The following is a 7,786-nucleotide window of genomic DNA, read 5'->3' as shown; positions in this document are numbered from 1 at the left end:
ACCGAACATGTGGGAATCTAATTAGGTGGCTAATAAATTTATAGTGACTGCATTTTGAGGATGATGACCATGTCGACAATATAACTTATTATGGATTAAGTATTATCAATGTTCCCTTCACCCTCAAGTGGACAAGAAATAGGCTGATGATTATGATGATGATGATGATGATGATGATACATTTAAGTACTGGCACTTCCCTATAGGAACGCACACAGCTGGCCTGCATACTTTAAATTTAGAAAGAGCTGCATAATAGCGGCCTGCATATGCCTCAGCAAATCAGTTGCGTCGGGGTCAGTACAGAAGCGGCATACTGGAATGCCAAACGTTTCTTGTTAAAAAGCAAATGTGCCTTTAGAACGCTCACTGGGACGCGAATTATTATTATTATTATTATTATTATTATTATTATTATTATTATTATTATTATTATTATTATTATTATTATTATTATTATTATTATTATTGTTGTTGTTGTGAAGAATAACATCGGCAGCCTGAAAAGCCCCGTTGCCATCGCGTGGCTCGTACCCAGTTCGTTCGCTGGCTGCGCCCTACCTGCTGTCGCCGCGTTGGTCGCTGCTTCTCTACGACCCGAATAAACCCCCTTTACGATTGGTGGAGCTGCTGGGTACAACCGGAATTCTGGAACTTCGCAACCGGACACTGCAGCCTGTCTTCATTATGCTGGAAGAAGGACCACTCCAACCACAACCCGCTGCCCCGGTGACTACCGTGGTCTGCCCCGGCCCGTTGCGTCAACGCGACCCACCCATCTTCAGCCGCACCGAAGACCATGACGTAGAAGACTGGCTCGCTGACTACGACCGGGTGAGCATCCACAACCACTGGGACGACACCAAAAAACTTAATTACGTATCCTTTTGTTTGAGCGGTGTCGCCAGCGTGCGGCACCGCAACCATGAACGTGATCTCACGACGTGGACAGCCTTCAAAAGTAACGTGACGGTGGTATTCGGGCGCCCCGCCGTTCGCAAGCTTCGCGCCGAGTAACGTTTGCGCAGTCATGCGCAACAGTGCGGGCAGACATTTGCAAGTTATATAGAAGATGTTGTCGACCTCTGCAACCGCGTTGACGTCACAATGGCTGATGCCGAGAAGATCCGCCATATCTTAAAAGGCATTGAAGACGACGCCTTCCAGATGCTGTTGGCGAAAAATCCAGCGACAGTCTCTGAACTCGTCAGTCTCTGCCAAAGCTTCGATGAACTCCGCAAACAACGCATAGCCACCCGCCAATCTCCTCCTCAGGCGACTTCGATATCGAGCTTGGCTGTTTCCCCGGATAACACGCCGCTACTGCAACAGATCAAGGAGTTCGTCCATGAAGAGGTGGCTCGTCAGCTTTCTCTGATTCCCCTTACACACGGCCACTCGAATGCGCCGTTGGCGCATTCGAGTGGCCGTCCTGGCGATCCTGGCGAGTAGCCATCCTGGCGAACTCTTCCTGGGTCGCCAGGATGGCTACTCTTCAATTCCGGGGGTGACTGTGAAGAAGATCGGCAGGCTGAAAAGCCCCGTTGCCATCGCGTGGCTCGTACCCAGTTCGTTCGCTGGCTGCCACACTCTTTGCCACACTCTGTCGTTTGTCTCTACCCAGGAAACAGAAAGAAATTCGGAGGACCATGCGTCGTCCAGCCCGGTTCGTACAGCGATCATCCGCCATCCTCCAAGTGCGATAAACGCGGTATCAAGCCTGTGCAAGCAAAATCGCCTCCCCTTCTACAAGCCAGGGCACCAGAGGGCTCCTAATCATTTCAGCGTCACTTTAAAAGCATGGACTGGTTCCCAGCTTTCTGCAGTCAGCGGCAATTGTTCGCCACAATCTGACGTTTGTGTCTTCCCAGGTGAGCAAAGGCTCCTAACTGAATTGTTTACTTTCTCCTTTTTACGTGCCGCCGATTGCTCTAGAGGGTTTGATATTTTTTGCATTAGAGTTTGTGCATCTCCTTGTGGTAGCGCTATGCCAATGTCGTCCTGTGCCGATTGCTCTGATCCTCTTCCTCATGGTGGCTGTTTCATGTGTTGCAAAGAGTGTAAAGAAGATTTTCATTTGGGCCCCTCATGTTCAGGAATCGCAGAATCAACATTCGTTTCGATGAGTTCCTCCAAACGTCACACATGGAAATGTCGTCACTGTCGACAGGGAGAAAAAAAAAAACAACCCGCGATTACAGATGCATTTGTTACTGATGAACTGATGCTCTGCAAAGCCAGATAGGAGATATCAATCAAAAGCTCGACAGTCTTTCTTCTCTTATACTTCATATCAATTCACTGTTACCACTTCCTGCTAAAATCTATCAGCTTTTGGTGCGGACGTCAATTGTCAATAAGCTCCAGTCTTCTGTGAGTGAGATTCAGAATTCAATGATATTCATATCAGGCAAACACGACGATTTTCTGGTTAGCATAGAAGCAAGTGAAAAAGAAATCAAACAATCCAACTCGGAGGTTTCGTCACTCACGCTCAAAGGGCAGGAGTAAGAAGAGATCGAGATCCAGGCCTTGAAAACAAAAATGAATAAACAGGAGCAGTACAGTCGCCGTTCAAACCTGCAAATCCACGGCCTTCCTGCTACACCTAATGAGGATTTGCGCGCTGTTGCGGCGAATCTTGCCAAAAAATTGAGTATCAAAGACTTCGACAGCTCAGGCATTCTTGCCATCTATCGCTTACCGAGCAAAAAAAAAGATAAAGTTCCAGTCATTCTCGTTAAGTTTGCCTCTGTATCCGTGACCGAAATTGGATGGCTTGTCGCCATGAACTGCAGAACTTATGCAAAATTGATAATGACCACAAGCTTTTTTTTTTCAGTGAGAACCTAACAGCAGCAAACCGGGAACTGTTCTGGTCTGGCAGGAAAATGGGAAATGAAAAGAAATATAAATATGTTTGCACCAAGAACGGAAACGTGTTTGCAAAGGAGGAGGAGGGGGATGCCTCTTTAAACCGTGTGAACAACTTGAATGATCTGTTTGTTGCGCTTAACGCAATTGTTTCAAAGCGGTCTATCCCTCACTACGGAGATCTTTTCCAAAGCAACCTCGTGGCTCTATGCGAGACTTTGGTTTACTTTCAAGCACCCAGTCGTAATTTTTCCTTTCCATGAACAGTTACCACAGCTCATTTCAATATCCGCCATTTTCAAAAGCATTGGGACACATTTTGCACTTACGTTGATGGCATTTTACACAACGTGGATGTTTTCGTTCCTACCGAAATAAATATATCCCCGGCCGAGACTGACCTGTTCACTCTTCCAGGATTCTTTTCCTTTTGGTTCACTCGAGACGCTCGAAGAGGTGGGAGGATAGCAATATTTGTACGGGATACTTGGAGTGTGGAACAGGTAACGGATAATTTTTCTAGTGCGGAATCTTTGGCACTGAACATTTCAAGTGAACTTAGTCATATTTCACTCTTGGCAATGACCACCCTCAAGTAACCTGTCCTTGTTTCTTAATGAGCTGGAGGCACATTTACAAGGATGACGTTAGATCCTTACGTATACCTGGTAGGTGATTTCAATATAGGTATTCTCAATCCCACTGTACCCTCAGCATGTGATTACTTAGATATCATTGCAAAACATGGTCATCAAAGTATTCACGACATTCCAACTAGAGAAGAGTTGCCAACGATCACTTCATAGCTTGTTAGTTACGATTTCCTTCTCTCTCGTCGTCATGTTCTAGACCCAACACTTGTCACCCTGTTACTGATACGGCTGCATTTTATAAACTGGTCGCCTTGTTCGACTAGTCAGGTCTGCTTGAAACTACCGATAGGTTCGAGCTATACAACGAATTTTCATGGTCGATGGACATTATTCATGAATGCAGTGAAAGGACAGCTTACGTTCGCCAACGCCGCTCGAACCAGCCCTAGATGAACAGCGTGATATTATGCGCTATCTATGAAAAAGAGCTGCTTTGACAATGGCAGAGACGTTCGCCTAGTGATTGAGTTCTGCGTACACCGTTCAAAACTTCTCGAAATAAAGTAAATGCCCTTATTCGTGCAGCCAAACGTTCGTACAACCGAAACTGCTTTTATCAGTCTCGTAGACATAAATCCCAAGAAAACGTGTTATCCGATAAACGAGGTGAGAGGATTACTTTCAAATTCGGCTAAAGATATTCAGAATCATTTCAATTCAGACTTATAAACAGTTGTTGACAATTTTACCCATTTTTCCCTCAGTTCTCTGGGGTGTCTAAGCAATCATGTTACAGTGGTAGCACTACTAATCCGCTAATTGAATCCGCTTTCCTTCCCACTATCACGGAAGAAGAACTTTACTTGTTATTAGGCGGCTTCAGCCGGCATCATTCATCAGGTATCTATAAAATTCGCATGTTCGATCTTTACAGGAATTTCCGCGTTCGGAAGAATGTCTTGCAAGAAATCCTAAACGGGATAATTACAAGCGGAAGTATTCCTACGCGGTTAAAGACGGCCGTAGCTCGACCGCTTCTAAAAAGTGGTGATGCTAGGTGTGTGCATAATTATCGCCCCATTCATATCGTGCCTAGTTAAGCAAAAGCTTTAGAAAAACACATTTTTAGTAATGAACAGGCTTATTAACAAAGCGAGGGGGGGGGGGGGGTCTCCGACTGTCAATATGGTTTTATTGAAAAAGATGGGCACTCAGGCTTTATTAGAAGAATTGAGTGACCATTCACATTCTTCACTTGAAAAAAAACTTGTATGTTTGCACTATTTTTAGATGTGCAAAAGCGTTTGACACGGCATGCCATTCGATTTTGCTAGATTTTAGGTTTTCGAGGTCCCTTTTTTCGGTTGCTACACAATTTCCTCACAGATCACTCCCAGATTGTCCATTTCAAACATTTGCAGTTCCCGCGCTTTTCTGAAGGCCGGTGTGCCACAATCCATACTGTCTGTCATAATATATGGTACGCGGGAGTGGAAACATAAACATACGAAGACAGTGCGCCGTGCGGGGGCGAAGAGGACAGTGAATCTTGGCAAATACCCGCAAGAGAGTCATCATCATCATCATCGACGCCGACTTGGGAGCGTCGGCAGTGGCGCCTCAAAAAGCGTGGCGCGAGAGTGTGGCCCGTGGCCCGTGGCGTGAGCAGTGCGCGAGGTTCGGCGGTCGACGAAAAACAGCTTCCTCGCTGGGCGTCTGGCCCATAGGAGCTATCACCGACCACGCCAATACGCCACACCTGAAGCAACACTGTCGCCCGCTGGGAGGTTACCTCGTCCCGCTCTTCCGCTGGGCACTGGTCCAGGAGGGCTGGCGGTCCGGAACCGGGGCGCTCGAGCGTTCGGGTGAGCGGCCACAGGGCTACCCCGCCAGCTGTGGACGCGACCCGGTGACTGCGGCCGGCTACCTGAGCCCCGCGAGGCGGTTCGACCCGGCCGTCCAACCCGCCTGTCCGACCCAGCCGACCGTCCCGGCCGTCCGACCCAGCTGTCCGAGCCGGCCGTCCTACACGGCTGTCCAACCCGCCGGCCGACACTGTTGTCCGACCCCGCTGGTCACGGCTGTCCGACCCGCCGGTCGACACTGTTGTCCGACCCCGCTGGCCGGCATCGGTTCAACGAGGTCTCAGACACGGCGACACACGCTTCCGCCGGAACTGTAGGCCAATCATAACCCACCGATCCATAGATATAGTGCATGTCGCCTATGAGGCATTTTGGGACATTGTCACGTGTGTGTGCCGTTATCTGTGTCGTGTACGTCAATACAAGTCTGATGTGTGTTTTTGCTTTCGCGTGCTGCTTCTCCCTTTTTCTGGAGTGATCCGGCCCCAATAACATCACACTGTCTGCCTTAGCTTTTAATTTACAGGTTAAGGACATGTGCAATGTGCTATTCATCTGCAAGTTATTTCATTATGAAGACGATACTGCACTTTTAGCCACACATGTGAATTTTCCAAACGGATTCTCAATGCTTCAGAATGACGTTAGAAAATTAATGGATTTGTTTGGTACAAATGTCATTGACACCATTCATTCTAAATCAAAGTTCGTTTGCCTCCATAGTCCACTCAAGAGTCTTTCATTTTCTTCTTCACTTTATCTGCACCGCTCTCGATGTATCAGTTGATCCCGCCCTCCAATATTTTTTTTCGGACTCGGTAAAGTATTTGGGCATATGGTTTGATTCAAGCCGTCTTTCTACTCACTTACCTTACATATATGTGGCAAACTTCCTAAAATCGTCTGTTTACTGTGCCGCGTTTACTGTTCCTGGCAGACAAATTTTCGGTTCACTCGCTAGCCTACACTGTGATCAGATATCGGATTACAACATTTGTTCAATGTTGTGCTAACTGGCATCAACGTGTTAATAGGTTGCTAAAGTGTATGTTAAAAAGCGTTGCTTATGGTATATACAGACCGCAAGATGCGAACCTTTTTCATATGCTAAAAATGCCGAACCTGTGATCACTGTTTGTTCAAACAGTGGTACTGAAACATTTCTGGACAGATACCTTTAAAGTCCTCACTGTGCTTTGCCGTCCTTTACGCCATGCACCCGCTTTTTCAGTTCCTCACACACGTACCAGATTTGGTAGATATACTCACACCTTGTATGTTTCAGACATGTTCAATGCTCTTCCTTCTGAAATTACTTCCTCTGAGTCTATACACCAGAACACCGTGAATTCAAAGGGCGCCGCCATATTGGTGAGCGCCGGTCGCGCCATCTATCCCAAGCGCCGCGAAGTAAAAGTGGGCTGCCACGCCAGGAGATGCGACCCGGCGCGAAAGCGAAACTTGGGCTTTTTAGCTGCACGGAAGGCGTGTTTCACGTTTTTTCTAACCTGTCATTTTCGCTGTCTGGATTCAATCAAATTTCAAGACCTCGTGCAAGTCCACAATGGACACACTGAGTGCTGTGCAGACTGCAGAAGCGAATACATCGGGTAGGTACGCTATTACGTTACGTTTGTACAAACCGCGCGCTATATGCTAGGACACCTGTGAGCTTTTTGGTACGTAACCTGTGAAGGAATTTACAGCACTGTGTTGGTGCCATATATTATTAAAGCACGCAGAACACTGTCATCTGCGCTTTCAGTTTGGTCTTGTTTGTAATGGTCTCTACTGGGTTGGCCGCGCTTGGCAACCAACTGGCGAGGTCGTTTGACTGCCTGGTTAGCAGACGCCTGCCCTTCACCACCTGTACACTGAAAACAAAATAGATGTTATAGTAAGAAGGGCTGTAGTTCTTTCCCATGCCATCACTTTTGCGAAGATATAAAGTCCTCTCAAAATGAAATAGAAAATACACCAGGCCAATTGTATCGTGCAACCACTTAAGAGTACAACATTCAGAACAAAAGCCTACAGCACTCGAACAAGCAGCATATGATGCTAAACCTGCACTCATTGGAAAATGAGGTACTACGGTAGTTATAATGTTCAACTACATGAGCAGTCAAAGCCCGTATAACAGGGCGAGCATGACAGATGCAGGTGTTGTACAGTTGCACAAACCATGACGGGGCACGTAAAATTACCATCCCTACTTAAAGCTGCATCATCAGGACCCCTTTGGTACAAGACAACAACCGCACCTGCATTCCAAGAAATTAGCCCCACCAACTGCAGCTACCTGGTACCAGACCTGTTTCGCTTGTGCGAGGCCATCGGATTGTTGTCGCTCCATTAGAAAAGAAAACAGTAAAAAAAAAACTAGTGAGAACGATCAAAATTTTGTTACAAAATACAAGAATAATTAAGCACCTTATTTTCCTCGCCATATGA

The 7,786-nt window shown here is 46.8% G+C and overlaps 1 long non-coding RNA gene across 1 annotated transcript; it reads left to right on the top strand.

Moving 5' to 3' along the window:
- The first annotated feature begins 553 nt into the window (after nucleotides 1-553).
- LOC139059075 (uncharacterized) lies at nucleotides 554-5,781 on the top strand. Its single transcript, XR_011513873.1, has 2 exons — nucleotides 554-1,356; nucleotides 1,625-5,781. It is a non-coding gene; the product is annotated as an uncharacterized lncRNA (long non-coding RNA).
- Nucleotides 5,782-7,786: the final 2,005 nt, after the last annotated feature.

This window comes from Dermacentor albipictus, chromosome 4 (genome assembly GCF_038994185.2).
Source record: "Dermacentor albipictus isolate Rhodes 1998 colony chromosome 4, USDA_Dalb.pri_finalv2, whole genome shotgun sequence".
In the NCBI taxonomy this organism is placed as follows: domain Eukaryota; kingdom Metazoa; phylum Arthropoda; class Arachnida; order Ixodida; family Ixodidae; genus Dermacentor; species Dermacentor albipictus.
This window is presented reverse-complemented; position numbering and strand designations above follow the sequence as displayed.